The 21,711-nt window shown below is 40.2% G+C and overlaps 1 protein-coding gene across 1 annotated transcript in view; it reads left to right on the top strand.

The window, feature by feature from the left end:
• The window catches only part of CSMD1 (CUB and Sushi multiple domains 1), a 2,063,616-nt gene that overhangs the window by 1,537,057 nt on the left and 504,848 nt on the right, over positions 1 to 21,711 (top strand). The gene's annotated exons all lie outside the window — the stretch shown is intronic.

The raw sequence follows: 21,711 nt of genomic DNA, 5'->3' as shown, positions 1-21,711 counted from the left end.
GGAATTCCCTTTCCTAGTCAAAGAAAGGGGTAACAGACGACACCTGGAAAATTGGGTCACTCCCACCCTAATACTGTGCTTTTCTAAAGGTCTTAGCAAATGGCACACCAGGAGATTATATCCTACACCTGGCTCGGAGGGTCCTACGCCCATGGAGGCTCGCTCATTGCTGGCACAGCAGTCTGAGATCAAACTGCAGGGTGGCAGCAAGGCTGGGGGAGGGGCGCCCGCCATTGCCAAGGCTTGAATAGGTAAACAAAGCAGCCAGGAAGCTCGAACTGGGTGGAGCCCACCAGCTCAAGGAGGCCTGCCTGCCTCTGTAGACTCCACCTCTGGGGGCAGGGCATAGCCAAACAAAAGGCAGCAGAAACCTTTGCAAACTTAAATGTCCCTGTCTGACAGCTTTGAAGAGAGTAGTGGTTCTCCCAGCACTCAGCCTGAGATCTGAGAACGGACAGACTGCCTCCTCAAGTGGGTCCCTGACCCCCGAGTAGCCTAACTGGGAGGCATCCCCCAGTAGGGGCAGTCTGACACCTCACAAGGCCAGGTACTCCTCTGAGACAAAACTTCCAGAGGAACGATCAGGCAGCAACATTTGCTGTTCACCAATATTGGCTGTTCTGCAGCCTCCGCTGCTGATACCCAGGCAAACAGGGTCTGGAGTGGACCTCCAGCAAACTCCAACAGACCTGCAGCTGAGGGTCCTGACTGTTAGAAGGAAAACTAACAAAGAGAAAGGACATTCACACCAAAACCCCATCTGTACATCACCATCATCAAAGACCAAAGGTAGATAAAACCACAAAGATGGGGAAAAAACAGAGCAGAAAAACTGGAAACTCTAAAAATCAGGGCGCCTCTCCTCCTCCAAAGGAAAGTAGCTCCTCACCAGCAACGGAACAAAGCTGGACGGAGAATGACTTTGACGAGTTGAGAGAAGAAGGCTTCAGGCAATCGAACTACTCCGAGCTAAAGGAGAAAGTTAGAACCCATGGCAAAGAAGTTAAAAACCTTGAAAAAAAATTAGATGAATGGCTAACTAGAATAACCAATGCAGAGAAGTCCTTAAAGGACCTAATGGAGCTGAAAACCATGGCACGAGAACTACATGATGAATGCACAAGCCTCAGCAGCCGATTTGATCAACTGGAAGAAAGGGTATCAGTGCTGGAAGATCAGATGAATGAAATGAAACGAGAAGTTTAGAGAAAAAAGAATAAAAAAAAACGAACAACGCCTCCAAGAAATATGGGACTATGTGAAAAGACCAAATCTACGTCTGATTGGTGTACCTGAAAGTGACAGGGAGAATGGAACCAAGTTGGAAAACACTCTGCAGGATGTTATCCAGGAGAACTTCCTCAATCTAGCAAGGCAGGCCAACATTCAAATTCAGGAAATACAGAGAATGACACAAAGGTACTCCTTGAGAAGAGCAACTCCAAGACACATAATTGTCAGATTCACCAAAGTTGAAATGAAGGAAAAAATGTTAAGGGCAGCCAGAGACAAAGGTCAGGTTACCCACAAGGGGAAGCCCATCAGACTAACAGCTGATCTCTCAGCAGAAACCCTACAAGCCAGAAGAGAGTGGGGGCCAATATTCAACATTCTTAAAGAAAAGAATTTTCAATCCAGAATTTCATATCCAGCCAAACTAAGCTTCTTAAGTGAAGGAGAAATAAAATACTTTACAGACAAGCAAATGCTGAGAGATTTTGTCACCACCAGGCCTGCCCTAAAAGAGCTCCTGAAGGAAGCACTAAATATGGAAAGGAACAACCGGTACCAGCCACTGCAAAAACATGCCAAATTGTGAAGACCTTTGATGCTAGGAAGAAACTGCATCAACTAACGAGCAAAATAACCAGCTTACATCATAATGACAGGATCAAATTCACACATAACAATATTAACCTTAAATGTAAATGGGCTAAATGCTCCAATTAAAAGACACAGACTGGCAAATTGGATAAAGAGTCAAGACCCATCAGTGTGCTGTATTCAGGAAACCCATCTCACATGCAGAGACACATATAGGCTCAAAATAAAGGGATGGAGAAAGATCTACCAAGCAAATGGAAAACAAAAAAGGCAGGGATTGCAATCCTAGTGTCTGATAAAACAGACTTTAAACCAACAAAGATCAAAAGAGACAAAGAAGGCCATTACATAATGGTAAAGGGATCAATTCAACAAGAAGAGCTAACTATCCTAAATATATATGTGCCCAATACAGGAGCACCCAGATTCATAAAGCAAGTAGTTAGAGACCTACAAAGAGACTTAGACTCCCACACAATAATAATGGGAGACTGTAACACCCCACTGTCAACATTAGACAGATCAACGAGACAGAAAGTTAACAAGGATATCCAGGAATTGAACTCAGCTCTGCACCAAGTTGACCTAATAGACATCTACAGAACTCTCCACCCCAAATCAACAGAATATACATTCTTTTCAGCACCACACCACACTTACTCCAAAATTGACCACATAGTTGTAAGTAAAGCACTCCTCAGCAAATGTGAAAGAACAGAAATATAACAAACTGTCTCTCAGATCACAGTGCAATAAAACTAGAACTCAGGATTAGGAAAGTCACTCAAAACCACTCAGCTACATGGAAAGTGGACAACCTGCTCCTGAATGACTACTGGGTACATAACGAAATGAAGGTAGAAATAAAGATGTTCTTTGAAACCAACAAGAACAAAGACACAACATACCAGAATCTCTGGGACACATTCAAAGCAGTGTGTAGAGGGAAATTTATAGCACTACATGCCCACAAGAGAAAGCAGGAAAGATCTAAAATTGACACCCTAACATCACAATTAAAAGAACTAGAGAAGCAAGAGCAAACACATTCAAAAGCTAGCAGAAGGCAAGAAATAACTAAGATCAGAGCAGAACTGAAGGAAATAGAGACACAAAAAACCCTTCAAAAAATTAATGAATCCAGGAGCTGGTTTTTGAAAATATCAACAAAATTGATAGACTGCTAGCAAGACTAATAAAGAAGAAAAGAGAAAAGAATCAAATAGAAGCAATAAAAAATGATAAAGGGAATATCACCACCAATCCCATGGAAATACAAACTACCATCAGAGAATACTATAAACACCTCTATGCAAATAAACTAGAAAATCTAGAAGAAATGGATAAATTCCTCGACACATACACTCTCCCAAGACTAAACCAGGAAGACTTTGAATCTCCGAATAGACCAATAAAAGGCTCTGAAATTGAGGCAATAATTAATAGCTTACCAACCAAAAAATGTCCAGGACCAGATGGATTCACAGCCAAATTCTACCAGAGGTACAAGGAGGAGCTGGTACCATTCCTTCTGTAACTATTCCAATCAACAGAAAAAGAGGGAATCCTCCCTAACTCATTTTATGAGGCCAACATCATCCTGATACCAAAGCCTGGCAGAGACACAACAAAAAAAAGAGAATTTTAGACCAATATCCCTGGTGAACATCAAAGCAAAAATCCTCAATAAAATACTGGCAAACCAAATCCAGCAGCACATCAAAAAGCTTATCCACCATGATCAAGTGGGTTTCATCCCTGGGATGCAAGGCTGGTTCTACATACGCAAATTAATAAATGTAATCCAGCATATAAACAGAACCAAAGACAAAAACCACATGATGATCTCAATAGGTGCAGAAAAGGCCTTTGACAAAATTCAACAACCCTTCATGCTAAAAACTCTCAATAAATTAGGAATAGATGGGATGTGTCTCAAAATAATAAGAGCTATCTATGACAAAGCCACAGCCAACATCATACTGAATGGGCAAAAACTGGAAGCATTCCATTTGAAAACTGGCACAAGACAGGGATGCCCTCTCTCACCACTCCCATTCAACATAGTGTCGGAAGATCTGGCCAGGGCAATCAGACAGGAGAAGGAAATAAGGGGTATTCAACTAGGAAAAGAGGAAGTCAAATTGTCCCTGTCTGCAGATGACGTGATTTTATATTTAGAAAACCCCATCATCTCAGCCCCAAAACTCCTTAAGCTGATAAACAACTTCAGCAAAGTCTCAGGATACAAAATCAATGTGCAAAAATCACAAGCATTCTTATACACCAATAACAGACAAACAGAGAGCCAAATCATGAGTGAACTCCCTTTCACAATTGCTTCAAAGAGAATAAAATACCTAGGAATCCAACTTACAAGGAATGTGAAGGACCTCTTCAAGGAGAACTACAAACCGCTGCTCAATGAAATAAAAGAGGATACAAACAAATGGAAGAACATTCCATGCTCATGGGTAGGAAGAATCAATATCGTGAAAATGGCCATACTGCCCAAGGTAATTTATAGATTCAATGCCATCCCCATCATGCTACCAATGACTTTCTTCACAGAATTGGAAAAAACTACTTTAAAGTTCATATGGAACCAAAAAAGAGCCCGCATTGCCAAGTCAATCCTAAGCCAAAAGAACAAAGCTGGAGGCATCATGCTACCCGACTTCAAACTATACTACAAGGCTACAGTAACTAAAACAGCATGGTACTGGTAACAAAACAGAGATATCGACCAATGGAACAAAACAGAGCCCTCAGAAATAATGCCACATGTCTGCAACTATCTGATCTTTGACAAACCTGACAAAAACAAGAAATGGGGAAAGATTCCCTATTTAATAAATGGTGCTGGGAAAACTGGCTAGCTATATGTAGAAAGCTGAAACTGGATCCCTTCCTTACACCTTATACAAAAATTAATTCAAGATGAATTGAACACTTAAATGTTAGACCTAAAACCATAAAAACCCTAGAAGAAAACCTAGGTAATACCATTCAGGACATAGGCATGGGCAAGGACTTCATGTCTAAAACACCAAAAGCAATGGCAACAAAAGCCAAAATTGACAAATGGGATCTAATTAAACTCAAGAGCTTCTGCACAGCAAAACAAACTACCATCAGAGTGAACAGGGAACCTACAGAATGGGAGAAAATGTTTGCAATCTACTCAACTGACAAATGGCTAATATCCAGAATCTACAAAGAACTCAAACAAATTTACAAGAAAAAAAAAACCCCCATCAAAAAGTCGGTGAAGGATATGAACAGACACTTCTCAAAAGAAGACATTTATGCAGCCAAAAGACACATGAAAAAATGCTCATCATCACTGGCCATCAGAGAAATGCAAATCAAAACCACAATGAGATACCATCTCACACCAGTTAGAATGGCCATCATTTAAAAGTCAGGAAACAACAGATGCGGGAGAGGATGTGGAGAAATAGGAACACTTTTACACTGTTGGTGGGACTGTAAACTAGTTCAACCATTGTGGAAGTCAGTGTGGTGATTCCTCAGGGATCTAGAACTAGAATTACCATTTGACCCAGCCATCCCATTACTGGGTATATACCCAAAGGATTATAAATCATGCTGCTATAAAGACACATGCACACATATGTTTATTGTGGCACTATTCACAATAGCAAAGACTTGGAACTAACCCAAATGTCCATCAATGATAGACTGGATTAAGAAAATGTGGCACATATACACCATGGAATACTATGCAGCCATAAAAAATGATGAGTTCATGTCCTTTGTAGGGACATGGATGAAGCTGGAAACCATGATTCTCAGGAAACTATCACAAGGACAAAAAACCAAACACTGCGTGTTCTCACTCATAGATGGGAATTGAACAATGAGAACACATGGACACAGGAAGGGGAACATCACACACCAGGGCCTGTTGTGGGGTATGGGGAGGGGGGAGGGATAGCATTAGGAGATATATCTAATGTTAAATGACAAGTTAATGGGTGCAGCACACCAACATGGCACATGTATACATATGTAACAAACCTGCATGTTGTGCACACGTACCTTAAACCTAAAGCATAATTAAAAAAAAAAAAAAAAGAAAGAAAATAGGAGAGGCTTGTGTGCAACCATGTGTATGGGTAGGAAGATCTGAAACTCCTGATGAGGTCATGACAGAGAAAGATCATGAAGTCAGTTGGTCAACGGAAGGGATAAGGCCCATCTTATCAGAGGTTGGAGGCCGCCTGAGGGTAAGTGACCCACAGTCAACGTTCGTCATCGGAGCAACTCCTGATGTGCAGGACACATACGTGAAAGTGAAACAGTCAGCAAACCACATGATTTTCCGAATTTCATATGTGTCTCAACCAGGGAAGGACAGGCTCCTGAGGACTGCATCGATGAGGAGAAGCTGGTGACCCTCTCTCCTGTCTGGCTTTTCCAGTTTAAAACGCTTGCTAATGGCAAGCTGTGTGAGTCTTAAGACTGGAGCAACAGTTTTTCTTAAATGTCCGAATGTTTAAATGTCTGAAATAATTAGAAACTTTACAACGTGAGGCTTAAAACTTTACATGAATTTATATGGATATACACGTTGCTTTCGGCTAGGCGCTGTGGCTCACGCCTGTAATCCGAGCACTTTGGGAGGCCAAGGTGGGAGGATCACCTGAGGTCAAGGGTTTGAGACAGGCCTGACCAACATGGTGAAACCCTGTCTCTACTAAAAATACAAAAATTAGCCAGGCATGGTTGCAGGCACCTGTAATCTTAGCTACTCGGGAGGCTGAGGCAGGAGAATTGTTTGAACCCAACAGGCAGAGTTTGCAGTGAGCCAGTATTGTGCCACTGCACTCCAGCCTGGGCAACAAGAGAGAAACTCCATCTTTAAAAAAAAAAAAATTGCTCTCATAAGAGGTATGTTCATTTTCTTCTTCACCACAGAGAAAATATAGAATAAGAAAAAATTCACTTTCCCAGTCCAGGACATCCTTAGGCATGGAGGGAGCCTGGGGTTGCCTCTGACTTGGCAAAGCCAACCTATGACACATTGTCACATAACAGAAGGGTAGAGAAAACAAGATTATATCAAGTTTGTGCTGATTTGGATTCAAATTTTTAAAAGCAAAGAAGCTAAGTTTAGTGTCTCAGATATTTTTCAGAATAAGCCTATTTAATTTTAACTTCCCTCTAAAATTCTTCAGGTTTATGCTGTTTTGATGCAAATAATTTAAGAACTGATTCCCTCCACCAATTAATTTCAAGAAGCAATCTCAAAGGTTAAGTGCATTGTAAGTGCTTTGAATGTTGCTTTGTGCCATGTAGACCTCATGGATTGGAAGACAGGGAACAAGTTTTCATGTGATCCTTTCCCATTTCCTTTGAAGTAAACTTTTCTGCCTCCTTCTAATATGTGTTTGATTTCTGTTTATATGTGATTGTTTACCTCCATTGCGATTGGCTGTCACCTTCTTTCCTACATTTACCCTTGGGGGAAGGTGGCTCATTCATACACAGGGAGGTGCTTCTTCTGGAATAGAATTATGCCTGCATGAGTTTTCCAAAATTAGTGGAGAGTGGAGACAATTATCCATGAAGCTGTGTCATTTAGACATGTAACTGAGAATAAGTCAGTCACTATTGCCCGAAGTGTCTAAAGCTTTTCTCTGTAATGCATCCCTCTGTGGTGTGCAGGAGTGAGCTCTGCCTGGAGGACTCTTGATGCTGCAGTTCCTGAAGGTCATGGGTGATGCCCGCTTGGCCTCCACTCATACTGCCCCTCTCCTTGCCCCACACTCTCACCTTTGCATGCCACGTGGTCCTTTTGTTAGTACTCATGGACTTACAGCAACTCCTGCAAACCTTCATTTTTCTTTAAATCTTCATTAATAAACCCACAGCAGCCTCTCTCCAAGTTTTCAGGGAAAAAGTCACCTTTTCTGTAGAGCAAGAACATCTCTTCTTTGTTCCTCCACAGTCATCTTCATTGCTCCTTCCTCCCTTCCTTCCTTCTTTCCATCCTTCCTTCCTTCCCCCTCCCTCCCTCTCTCCCCCCTTCCTTTCTTCCTTCCTTCCTTCCTTCCCTTCCTCCTCCCTCCTCCCCCTCCCTCCCTCCCTCCTTCCTTCCCTCCCTCCTTCCCTCCCTCCCTCCCTCCTTCCTTCCTTCCTTCCCTCCTTCCCTCCCTCCCTCCCTCCCTCCCTCCTTCCTTCCTTCCCTCCTTCCCTCCCTCCCTCCCTCCCTCCTTCCTTCCTTCCCTCCTTCCCTCCCTCCCTCCCTCCTTCCTTCCTTCCCTCCTTCCCTCCCTCCCTCCCTCCCTCCTTCCTTCCTTCCTTCCCTCCCTCCCTCCCTCCCTTGCTCCCTCCCTTCCTTCCTTCCTTCTCACCAGTTTCAGAACGATGTGTGTCCATCTTTTGTCCAAGGATGATCTTGAGATCAATCCTCTTCTCCCTTTTGAGAGTTGGCCCCATCAGGAAACACAAACAGGCTTTTTGTTTGTTCTGTCTTCACTATCTACTCTCCCAATTCGGGTTCCCTGTATCCCTCACTTGGATTGACAGCATCATGCTAATATTCTCTTACCCTTCTATCTTATTTTTAGGATTATATCTCTGTTATTAGAAATCCTGTGCATGACAGGAGAGGCTCGTTTGTATCCAGGGTTAGGAGGTCCCGGTGGCATCAGGACTCTCATTTCCTCAGCTCTGCTTTCTTTTCTTGAGGCTCTGTCCCATGTGGGGTCTCTGTAAATGACAGAGAAAATAGCTTCCAGCTCCTCTGGGGTTACATTGCTCTTACGGTTCATGGTCTTGAGGAACGAAGAGCAAAGACCCCTCCGATGGCCTCCATCTCAAACCCAAAAATGGCTCCAAGTGGTCCTGCTTAATTCTGCCCCCTCCATCCACTGCCACATCCAGGGACATGGAGAACCTGACTGGCCACTCCAAGTGACCCATCTGTCCTTGCGGCAGGGCTGAAGCAAACCCCCAGGAACTGGGAGCAGAGCCCTTCCCACCAGGAGAAACAAAGTAGCAAAGAATGCACACACTGCTTTAAAAGAAGCCAAAAGATCTGATGTGCAGGGGCTAATCCTACGGAAACTCTGACCCTTCCTGTCGCCCTCTGTGAACAGTGGTTCTGGGTGCCTCCTGTCCCACACCAGCAGCACAACCTACTCAGCCTGCACTTCCCACTCCTCTGCAATATGCATCGCTCTTACCCTAAATACTTTTCATTTTCCACTTTATCTAAAAATACCTCCTAAAGTGGTTTATCGTTGGGTAAAACCTAAGCCATCTTTTTTTTTCTTCTTTTATTCATTCCATTCCCTTTTTCTGAGACTCAGTTACTGATCTCCACTGCTAAACTGCATTAGCATTTTTATTTCATTAAAATATTTAATTCTATTGCAATTGTGTCATAAAAAAGTGTGCTGCTATTTTCCGTTAATTTGTGTTTGATAGATGCAGAGGCATGTTGGTTCATCATTTTTCTTTGCCATTGAGTTCTTTTCATCTTTTCATCAGTGCCTGTGGCTCTTTGATCATGTCGATTGTGCTTTTGATGTTTTCTTAATCCTTTTAGTAATGAGGTACTCAAAATATAACAACTGATGTTACGCTGAGTTTAAATTTTATTAAGAATTTTCTGTCTTCCTGAAAATGAAATAATATTTCACCAATTTCTTTATTCTTTACATCTTCAGCTCCTTTGTTAACAAGTCACTGTGTGCGAGCAGACAACATGCTAATTATTTCCTTTTTTCCCCCAACTCAATTAGTGCTTTAATTTCTCTTACAAGTTCTTAAAGTTAGAAAAAGAAATGCTAATGAAACCAGCTAGAAGTCAAAAATAATAACTTGAGCACCACCCATACATATTTATATTTCCAACAGGTTCCATTTCATCGACGTCAGGATTCCAAAGTCTAGATAACCTCATCCTATGCATTTTTGCACATTATACGTAAAATAGTTTTCAAGAATGGCATGTGTTCCTATTTACCTTTCACTTTTTACCAGATTTTTTTCCTAACTAGATTCCCCAAACAGCATTTCTTTTGTCTAAAGAGAATGAAGCCTTTGTTAGGAGAATCTGTTTACCCGTGGAGAGGGAGCTGTGGTTTATCCTGTCACTACCTGAGCTTTATCCTTGACTTTGCTTTTCATTTTTGGCATGACCATGAACTACTCACTCATTAATTCTCTGATCATCAGTTTCATTATCTATGAAGTAGGAATTATAACTGGTTTTTGTCAGGATACATTGTATTAAAACAGAGAGGACAGATCCTCAGTTGAAAGCCACATTTACATTTGTGTGTTTTGCAAACAGTCTATGCAAATCTGTGACTTACCTGATGGAAAATGATCTGAAAAGGTAAAGAAAACTAATTTTACAATGGCCCACGCAGCACAACTTACATTTCCGATTTCTGAGAGTCTGTCCCTCTTCCAAGGACTAGGAGTGTTTCAGAAAGTGCCTTCCCAATTTTTCTCTCCCTCATCCTCTTTACTTTTTCTCCCTGGGGCCGTGGCAATTTCCTTTCTTGCAGTCAATTCTGTTACAACAAACTTCTCAAATTAGTTTTTAGTCCATTTCAACTTTACTGTTATCTTTCCAGACTGTTCACCTTCTTGTCAAAAATGTAATTATCAATCCGGGCCTGGGACAGTATTTTTGACTTTCCATTACATTCCCTTCTCCCGCTGGTGTGCTCAGAACAAGCAGTCATTTCATTGTTGCCTCTCTGTCTCTCTGTACAATCTCCTTTGCAGTCAAGATGATGGATCTCAATTTTATGCTTTTGCTATTTCTATAACATACCAACTTGAATTATACTCTTTCTTTCAAGGATATAATCCCTCAGTTGCCTTTGGGTGTTATGTTTTGTCTTTTCTCAAAGTTTTATCCTCTATTTACACGGCTTTGTTCTTGTTCTTGCGGACTTTATTCGAATAAATCAGAACCCCTCATTTGCTACATGGCCTTGTTTCCTCTCGTCCCCTCTAGTTCCGACGTATTTATACCTTGATTATTACAACTGTCTCCCAAGTGAATGGCCTCTCTCCTGGCCTTCTTTATTGTGGTCTGTGATGCACTGATTCATCATCCGCACTTTCATAAGGACTCTGTTCTATTAAAAAAAAATGTGTAGTGAAAAGAGCTGTGCACACTGCAGCTACAGAGGCTTGGTTCCATCTGCTCCAGCTGGGTGTTTAAGTTGACCTCACTTTGTAATTCGCTTTCTCTTTCTGAGAACTGTCTGCAAGTGGGCACCGTCATATCTGCCTCTTGAGTGTTTGTGAAAATAAGATGATAACATATATGTATGCATGTCAATCTCCAGAATATGATAGGTACCCAGCATATATTAGTACCCTTACCTTAGTGACGTCCGCAAAATCATAACTTCTTCATCCACCAATGAGACCCAGAGAATGTAACCCAGACTACTGAAAATGGCTTCCTTATCCTTCAGATGAGGTAAGTGATAAAAGGATTATTAAAAGTATACTGTTTTATGATTGTGATTGTTCGATGTAGCTTGCAAGTATATTAGTTTATATGTTTCTCCTATTTTCTGTTTTTCTTTTTTCCTGTTGAATTTGCCACAGTAGACATTTTGCCGATTGCATCTCCAGGGTGTTTAAGAAGGTTTCTGTGACTTGGCACTGGATAAAGAGGCTTGGACAGGTTCGAGTTTGAGTTTTTCTGACATGATGACTTCATAGCTAGTGGTGTTTTCTCCCATCAGGAGACAGGGTGACTGACGTGCACTGACCAGCTGTGTTTATTGACTAGATGCTGCAAATCGATAGTATTCTGGTTCTATTGCTTCTTTTTGTATTTATTTGCTGAGGTACTCCTATAAAAGAAGCATATTATTTGGTTGTCTGGTGGCAAAGTTGATAGGCAAGACAGGATAAATGTGGCCTTTTCAGTTTATTACATTACATTTATATATTACATTCAGAAAAGGAAGTTTTCATAGCCTCCTCAACCTCAGGCCTATCACCATTTCCACTGCATACTTTTGTTTGGGTGTGAAGGCAGGGACGGTCCTGTGACTGTAGGATTTTAGGAGCATCACTGGCCTTGACCCACCAGATACCAGTAGCATCCTCACCCTCAGTGTGTAAACACCAATGCCTCCAGACATTGCCAAATGTCCCGATGAGGGGAGAGAAGATGGTAGCAGAAGTTCTACTGGTTGAGAACTACTGCTCTACAGGAATTCATTTTATTGTTTTGTATTGTTTAAGAAAGAGCTCATGAATTTACAACAGTCTGATGATTTTCAATCTACGGAATGTATTATCTTTGTTGATGCTAAAATTGTGCTAATTTTGCCTTTTAGTGTGTTCTTGACTCCTGAGTCGATAATAGCTTCTTTGCCATCCAGTGGGATAAACCATTCCAAGTTTATCTTGTGTAATTTCTGCTTCAAACCTGAAGTTAGTCATCCAGCCAAGGATTCTTGGCTTCCTTGAGTGGCAAATGATATTTCAAGATTACGATCTGGACATTTACAATGTTAATCACTGCTTGATTTCTTGTTCTTTCTGGGCCGTTTCACTCGATAGGGAGTGAGTGTTTGTGTGTGTGTGTGTGTGTGTGTAGAGCAAAGACACAAGATTTCATGCTGATACGCCTGATTCAAATTCAGCACTGCAAGGTTTTTTCTGACGTCTTCCATTGTATATCTCTAGTCCTTTCCTCACCCAGTGTCCCTGCTCTCAGTAACTCTGATAAAGGTGGAATTAGATAGAATATCTCACAATTTCTCAGTTGCTGTATCTCACAACACAGACATGAAAAATTTGAAAGCAATACCAACATTTCCATGTGCATCAGTAGTGCTAAAAACAATCTAAAATGGTTTTTCATTCATGTTTACACTTCATGTCTCCCAATCAAATTACTGTATTTCAAGGTCCTTTAAAACTGTCCATTGCTAGATTCACAATTAGATTTACTTTTTTAAACATTTTGGATTGCTTTAAAATAATTTTGTTTTATTATGATATGCAAATATTTGCATACTTAGATATTCCACAGTCAAATCTGCAAAAGTAGGTATAATTTGAAGGTCTCACTTCTGCTTCCTTCTCCTCTAAACTATTTCACTTTCCCCCTATAAATAGGAATTTGTAGAATTGTTCTGGTTCATTCTTACATTTAAGAAACAGACGCACACATATGTATATATCTATATATTGATATTAGATGTTTGTATCAACCTGCCTCCCAAATTGGGTAAGCAGTAATGTGTTTTAGGCTCTTTATTTTTTTTCTATTTAATGAATTCTGGAGCTCATTCTATAGTAGCTTGCTCTCTTTCTCTTTCTCTCTCTCTCCTCTTGCTCTGGCTGTACAGCACTCCACAGAGTAGATGGATAGGCCACAGTTTATTCAATCAGTCTCCCAACCCATCCATTGATGAGCTATTTCCAGTCCTTTGCTGTAAGAAATAGTCTGACATGAATAGCCTTGTGCGTGTGTCCTCTCACATTTTTTTGCAGCAGAAGGTGACACATGGTGTGCAGTGTACACTGCTCACTAGTGGATGTCTACTAGAAAAGGCATAATAAGTACAAATGCAAGTCCTTGGCCTTGATTTGATAATTAGTCACATATACAAACTCATATTCATTGTAATTATCATTTTAAACAGAAATATGCAAATTCCTTTAGAAAGAGGACCATTTTAATTATTTAAATTAATAAAACCATGTTTAAAGAAAAATTGACAGAAATTCTACACATACTCAGAAAATAGATGGGGGAATACTTGACAATTAATGTGTGAAGTTATAATATTCTGAGGCCAAAACCAGATACAGACATAACAAAAAAAATCTATGTACTAACATCTCTCGTAAATATAGACCCAAAAATTCTTAACTAAACAGTAGCAAATAGAATTCAAATATATATGTATGTGTGTATGTGTGTGTATATATACATGCATAGGCAGTCATGCATTGCTTAACAACAACAGGGATACATTCTGAGATGTGTTGTTAGATGATTTCAATATTATGCAAACATCATGGAGTGCACTTACACAAACCCAGACTGTATAGCCTGCTACCCACCTGGGATATATGGTATAGCCTGCTGTTCCTAGGCTCCAAACCTGTACAGCATGTGACTGTAATACTACAGGCAATTGTAACAAGAAGTAATATTTGTGTATCGAGCATATATAAACATAGAAAAGGTACAGTAAAAACACTGTATAAAAGATGAAAAAGTGGGACACCTGTATAAGGTACTTACCATGAATAGAGCTTGCAGGACGGGAAGTTGTCCTGGGTGAGTCACTGAGTGAGTGACGGCTGAAAGTGAAGGCCCAGGACGTTACTATACACTGCTGTAGACTTATAAACACTGTGAACTTAGGCTACAATACATTTATTTATAAAATTTATTTCTTCAGTAATAAATTAACCTTAGCTTACTGTAACTTTTTTACTTTATAAACCTTTTCATTGTTAAAACTTTTTTTATTCTTTTGCAATAACATTTAGCCTAAAACACATTGTACAGTTGCACAAAAATATTTTTTATAGTCTTGTTCTGTAAACATTTTTGTATTTTAATTTTGTATTTTTTTTTTTTACTTTTTAAATTTTTTTGTTTAAAACTAATACACAAACACACGTTAGCTTAGGCCTACACACTGCCTTCCACCTCCATATCTTGTCCCACTGGAAAGTCTTCAGGGCAATAACACACATGAATGAAGCTGTCATGTTCAATGATCACAATGCCTTCTTCTGGATACCTCCTGAAGGACCTGCCTAAGGCTATTTACAGTGATTTTTTTAAAAGTAAGTATAAGGAGCATACTCTAAAACAGTGATGGATAGTATAGCATAGTAAGTATATAAACAAACATCATAGTCACTTATTATTATCAAGTATTACATGCTGTGTACAATTGTACTGCTCCACTTTCACATGGCTGGCAGCACAGTAGGTTTATTTACACCAGCATCACCAGGAACACATGCGCAATGCATTGTGCTATGATGATTCAATGGCTACGATGTCATTAGGTGATAGGAAGTTTTTAACTACATTATAATCTTATGGGACCACTGTATACATGATCCATCATTGATTGAAATGTCCTTATGTGGTTCAGGATTTTGTGTGTGTGTGTGTGTGTGTGTGTGTGTGTGTGTATATATATATATATATGAAATTATACGCCATAAACAAATGAAGTGTTTTCCTTGTAGGAATGAAAGACTGTTCAATATTTCTAAATCAATCAATGTCATTTATTAAATTAACAGGATAAAGAAGAAAAATTACATGTTTATATCAATCGATGCACAAAAAGCATATCGATCGATGCACAAAAAGCATTTGACAAATTCAACACCACTATTCGTTTCCTAAGGAAACTAACCACCACAAACGTGGTGTTTTAAAACAATAGAAATTCAATCTCTCAAAGCTCTGGAGTCCACAAGTCCAAAATCAAGGTGTCAGCAAAGCCATACTCCCTGCCAGATCTCCCGGGGAGAGAAAGCATTCCCAGCCTTTTCCAGCTTCCAGTGTCTCCTACGCTCCTCAGCTAACAGTGGCATCGCTGGAACCTCTGCCTCTGTCTTCAGATCACCTGTTTCTCTTGGTCTGTTTTCTCCTCTATGTGTCTCATACAAAGGCATTTGTCATTGGATGTGGGGACACCAAGATAATCCAGGATGATCTAATCTCAAGATGTTTAACTACATTCCATCTGCAAAGACCCATTTTCCAAATAAAATCACAGTCACCACGTCTGGGGACAAAGGAGTGGACATGTCATTATCAGGGGACCACCATCAAGCCTGCTCTAATGTCTATTCATGACAACGTCTCAGCAAGGCAGGAGGAAATGGGCCGTCCTCAATTTGTGATCAAAAGCACTTACAAAACAACAAAACAAAACAAAAAAACACTTAGAATTAACCTTACTGATGAAAGACTGGATGTTGCCCCCTAAGAGTAAGAACCCACCAAGGATATCCACTCTTCCCGTTCAATATAATGCTGGAAGCTCAAGTCCATTCAAAATTGCAAGGATAAAAGAAAAAGGGCGTACAGATTGCAAAGAAAAACAGTAAACCTGACTCTACTTGCAAGTAACATGATAGTCTAGATAGAATTTCCCAAGGAATTCACAGATAAACTCTTAGAGCCAAGAACCCAGTTTGGTGACTTCACAGGATACAGGATGAACAACAACAACAAAATCTACTGTATTTCTGTATAGTAATATGAACATGTGAACACCCAACTTCTTTAAAATACAATTTATAATCACTCAAAACAATGTAGTATGTGGAAATCTAAAGAAAACTGTATATGTATAGGACTCATAGATTGAAAACTATACAATGCTATTGAAAGAAACCAAAGATCAAAATAAATAAGATATATACTATGTTCATGTATTGGGACACTCAGAGTAAAGATCTCAAATCTCCCAAATTGATATACAGTTTAATGCAACTGTTATAAGAATCTCAGCAAATACATTTTGTAGATATGAACAAGATTATTCAAAAATGTGTATGAAAATGTAGAGGAACTAGAATAGCTAAAGTAATTTTGAAGAACAAAATTGAGTGGGAAAAGCACCTTACCCAATTTCAATACATATTATATAGCTCCAGTAATCAAGACCATGTGGTGTTGGTGGAAGGGCAGACACAGAGATTAATGGAATGGAAAAGAAAGCCCAGGAATAAACCCACAGAAGATGCCCTCCTGGTTTTTGGTAAAGGGGCCAAAGCAATTCAATGGAGGAAGAATAGTCTTTTCAGTGAATGGCTCCAGAACAATTGGACATACATAGGCCAAAAATGCGCCTCCATGTGAGTCTCACATCTTTTACAAAAATCTACTCAAAATGGATAATATACTTAAATGTAAATGTAAACATATAAAACTTTTGGTAAAAGATATGAGGAAATATTTGCAATCTGAGACTAGGCAAATATTTCTTAGACGTGTCCCCCAAAACATAATTCATCAATTGGAATTATTTACCAAATAATTGATTATTACTTTATCAAAATGAAAAACATCTTCTCTGAGAAAAATCATATGAAGAACTTGAAAAGATAAGCTGTAGACTTGGAAGATAACGTTTTCAAATCACATATCTGTTAAGGACTCATAAAGAACTCTCAAGACTCTACAATAAACACACACACACACACACACACACACACACACAGAGATACACACACAGTGTCATAGAGTTAGGGTATGTTTAGAAGACCTTTCACCAAAGAAGATATACCATAAACACATAGAAAACTGTGTAACACCTTTAGCTGTCAGGGAAATTTAAATTAAGACAAAAATGAGCTATTATACACAGCTATCAAAATGTCCAAAATTAAAAATACGTATTATATATATATATATATATATATATATTTACTGACATTGTCAAATGCTCTCAAATAGAGAAGTTGAGTCACTCAAACATTGCTGATGGGAATGTGTAATGGTACAGCCACATTGTTAAACAGTTTGGCAATTTTTTTTTTTTTTTTTGAGACAGAGTCTCGCTCTGTCACCCAGGCTGGAGTGCAGTGGCGTGATCTTGGCTCACTGCAACCTCCGCCTCCCAGATTTAATCAATTGTCCCTGCCTCAGCCTCCTGTGTAGCTGGGATTTGGGATTACAGGTGCCCACTACCGGGCCCGGCTAATTTTGTATTTTTAGTAGAGATGAGGTTTCACCATGTTGGCCAGGCTGGTCTTGAACTCCTAACCTCAGGTGATCCACCTGCGTTGGCCTCCCAAAGTGCTGGGATTACAGGTGTGAGCCACCACACCTGGCCAGCAATTTATTATAAGAGCTAAACATGCAATTGTCATATGACCTGACAGTTGCACTCCCAATCATTTATCTCAGAGAAGTGAAGACTTCTGTTCACATAACATAATAATAAGTAATAGTAGCAGGAATGTGTATAGCAGCTTTAGTTATAATAGTCAAAGACAGGAAATTACCCAAATGTCATTGAAGATGCAAACAATTAAACAAATTAGTTCATCTAGACCATGGAATACCACTCAGCAATAAAAAGGAATAAACTATTAATACAAGCACCAGCTTGATGACTCTCCAGAGGCTGGTGCTGACCAAAAAAGTAAATCCCAGAAGGTCACATGCATTTCTACAACATTCTTGTAGAAAGAGAGAAGAGATTAGTAGTGGCCAGGGGTTAAGGAGGGAGGTGGTGATGGGCCAAAGTAAGTGTGGCTATCAAGGGCCAATGGGAAGGATGTCTGTGTTGCTGGACGTGTTCTGTATCTCACCTGTTTCAACATCAGTATCCTGGTGGTGATGTTATAATACAGTTTTGCAAAATTCTACCATTGGGGAAAGCTGCATGAAGGGTACACAACATCTTTGAACTGCATGAAGCTTACGTGAGAACTTTGTATTACTTTTTACAACTGCATATAAATCTATAATGATCTCAAAATTCAAAATTTTGTTAAAAATAATAAAACCCCATGGTAATTGTTTACCAAATCACAGATGGACCTGAATATTCAAACAATTTTAATAGCTAAGTCTGAAATTTTTCTACTGGGTAAATTCTATGGATACTTAATTCTTATTTGTACAAAAACCTCTATTTTAGAAATAGGTATCAGTACTTTGGGAGGCTGAGGCAAGCAGATCATCTGAGATCAGCAGTTCGAGATGAGCCTGGCCAACATGATGAAACCCCATCTCTACTGAAGAAATAGCCAGGCATGGTGACACACACCTGTAATCCCAGCTACTTGGGAGGCTGAGGCAGGAGAATTGCTTGAACCCAGGAGGCAGAGGTTGCAGTGAGTGGAGATTGCGCCACTTCACTCCAGCCTGGACAACAGAGCAAGACTCTGAAAAAAAAAAAAAAGAAAAGAAAGATATCAATTAGCTGCATCTAGAGTGGCTTTGGTGGGGATAGGGTGTTCTGTCTTCTTTTTGACGGTGATTAGAAAGGGAAAACATTAATGCTAGTAATAAATTATAATCACAACCATCTTCTATGTAAAGAAGAGAATCTACTCTGAAGGATAAATAACATTCATTGAGGATCGGCTCCTGCAGTCCAGTTTTTCCCTGGATATGTTGGCCTCTGTTGAAGTTTCTTTGAGCAGCGCTGGAGAAGCTGTCAGGGTTGATCTTATTTCCCGCTGTCCCATTAGAATAAATGTTAACTCTGTTTACAAATTACACAGCCTATTTAATTCAGCCTTTAGGATAAGTCAGAACTGTATGAATTGCCAAAGTGTTTTATGTGAAAGCAAACTCTACCTCATAGATAAAATTTCCGGAGTTGAGGCCAATAATAATGGAGTGGGGTTGACGTGGTGAGAGCCGCTCCGTCATTTGGGATGCGTGTCTTGTCTTCAGTGAGTGGTGATATTAGACAAGGATACATCAAATCAAGTGAGCAACAGATAGGATTTTTATGAGTTTTCCCCTTGAACAATATTATGATAAATTCACACAATTGCATTTGATTTTTTTTCCCTCCCTACCAGGAGGATCAAGCAAAGAAAATGAGTTTGCCCTTCAGTCTTTGAAGTTTTTTGATGCATGACAACCATAGCCAGAGATAAAAATTAAGCTCCACACTTTAAATGAGGAGTAAGCCGGGTTTTCAAGCTGTCTTGTTTAAGTCCCTGTCTGCTTCTTGCATGCTTTTTTCTCTCTTTTTTTTTTTAGCTTCACATTCTCTTTTTGGAGAAGCCATACATAAGGTGGCTGAGAAAATAATTGGCATTACCTTAATGTGTTCATCTCTAATAATCCCGAATCATAACATATTAGCATATTGACAAAAATCTATAGCCATGGATGGTGTTTCTTTTGAGAAGAGAAGAAGAAAATATCTTTTTTTAAGTCTTACTCCTAAAAATGCTCATTGCCAATGTGTTGAAAAGACTGCCTTTTACTCAGAAAGCATTTCTAAGGTGTCACGTATATAGAACAATACAAGACTCACACTTTTGTTGTTTTGAAATACATGTAATCACAACGTCAGTGTGATGTTTATTATGATCAATAATAAAACATACATAAGATTTATAAGATATAGAAGGTAGAAAAGAAAATGAAACAATGATACAGTTAAAACCACTAAACATTACACTTAATTTACATAATTAATTTTATGAATATTCACTGAATACTTTGTGCCAGGCACTATTTTGAGGGCTGGGATTACATAAGTAGCAATTGGGCAAAAGACCAGCTCTCACAGATTTTACATTCTAATCAGACAGTTTTGCAGTGAAAATAATAACAATTATAGTAATATATAACCTGTCTCATTGCTTCTAAGGCGTGGATTTTTTCACCTTTTTGTACCTCTGATATGGGATGTATCTTACTATCGCATTGGTAAGAGAGACTCATGTCACATTTTAATTTTCTTTTTCAATAATGTATGAAGTAATTAAGCATCTTATAATAATGGTATCTTAGCCTTGATGTTCTCCCAGGTGGTAATAAATTCAATAAAGAAAAATGTAGGGGAATGGTCAGAGGGCTGGAGAGTGAGGGAGCCTCTGCTCCTTAGGGTGGAGCCAGCAGTGTGAGTCTCTGGAAGGGAGTGCCAGTGAAGGGAGTGGGGAGCTAGCTGCCCACCTGGGTAGCTGGGGTGTGTCCCAGCAGAGAGCATTTGCAAATGCAAAGTTGCAAAGTGAAATGGTGTGGATTGGATTGTATCTGGTTAATTGCAGGAAGACCAGACTAAGCTATATGGGAAGAATCATCCAAAGAGAAGATCTTTCCAGTGGGGCAGAAGCAAAGTCAGGAGGAATCAAGGCATCAGCCCCCTGCCATGTCTGTCTGGTCACTCTGCGATCAGAAGCCATGGAAGTTTTGTGCAGGGCAGTTGCCTGACCTGACACACATTGTTCGAGGAACAACTTGATTAAGTGACGTGTAGGGAGTTGGGATGGGAAGGAGGCCTGGGTGAAAGCAGGAGGTAGGACGGAAGGTGGGTGGCACTGTGCAGGTGAGAGGAGTTGCCTCATGTAACAGCTCATAGTCATCAAGGTCGTTAGGTTTGAGGTGTAGTTAGAAGACAGACATGACGAGATGTGTTGATTGGAAGTCTCCATGCAGGCAGAGAGGTGGACAGAGTGGGCTTCAGGAATGCCCGAAAGCCTGAAAGGATTGGACAGAATGTGGTGGTCTAAGAGTGGGATGCTTTCAATAGGCATCCACGGGTGATGTGCCAGGCATTTCTATGAGGTCTCCAGAGTGATGGGGAGACTGGGTAGCTGGGCTGATGGAGAAGAATTACCCAGGGCATCTGTTTTGGCCCCTCTGCCCCATGCTTCACCTTTCCCAGTGAAATATGTGCAGTGAAAACACATATGTCAGGGATACTATTTTCTTTCCCAGGGAGCTCTGTGCTCTGAGGACTGAACATATCAAGGGGCTTTTTTGCCCTCAGACTTCTCATTGGGATTCACCAAAGGGGAGTGACTGAGGCCACAGAGTGAGTGAAGCAGGGGTGTGCTGTCTCTCGGTTTCTCTTCCGTGGATTGTCAAAAGTACCAGCTCCCACCAGGGGCTTCTGTCCTCTGGGCTACCAGCTCCCAGTCCTGTCTGCTACCAGCTCCCTGTCCTGTCTGCTACCAGCTCCCTGGGGGGATAAATGGATCCGCGGTGAACAGCACAGGGGAACTGTGCTGACTAGCCCGTGATAGTTGACTTACCCCAATCACAAGTATTCCCGATGTTTCCTGCATTAACTTTTTTAAATTTTCCGATTTGAGTGTGCCACTTCCTGCCAGCACTCTGACTCATAGAAATATAGGCGAGAAGTGTAAGGAACTGACTGTTCCAGG

Source organism: Pongo abelii, chromosome 7, assembly GCF_028885655.2.
Source record: "Pongo abelii isolate AG06213 chromosome 7, NHGRI_mPonAbe1-v2.0_pri, whole genome shotgun sequence".
Lineage (NCBI taxonomy): Eukaryota > Metazoa > Chordata > Mammalia > Primates > Hominidae > Pongo > Pongo abelii.
Note: the sequence above shows the minus strand (reverse complement) of the source record. Positions and strands in the feature narration are given on the sequence as shown.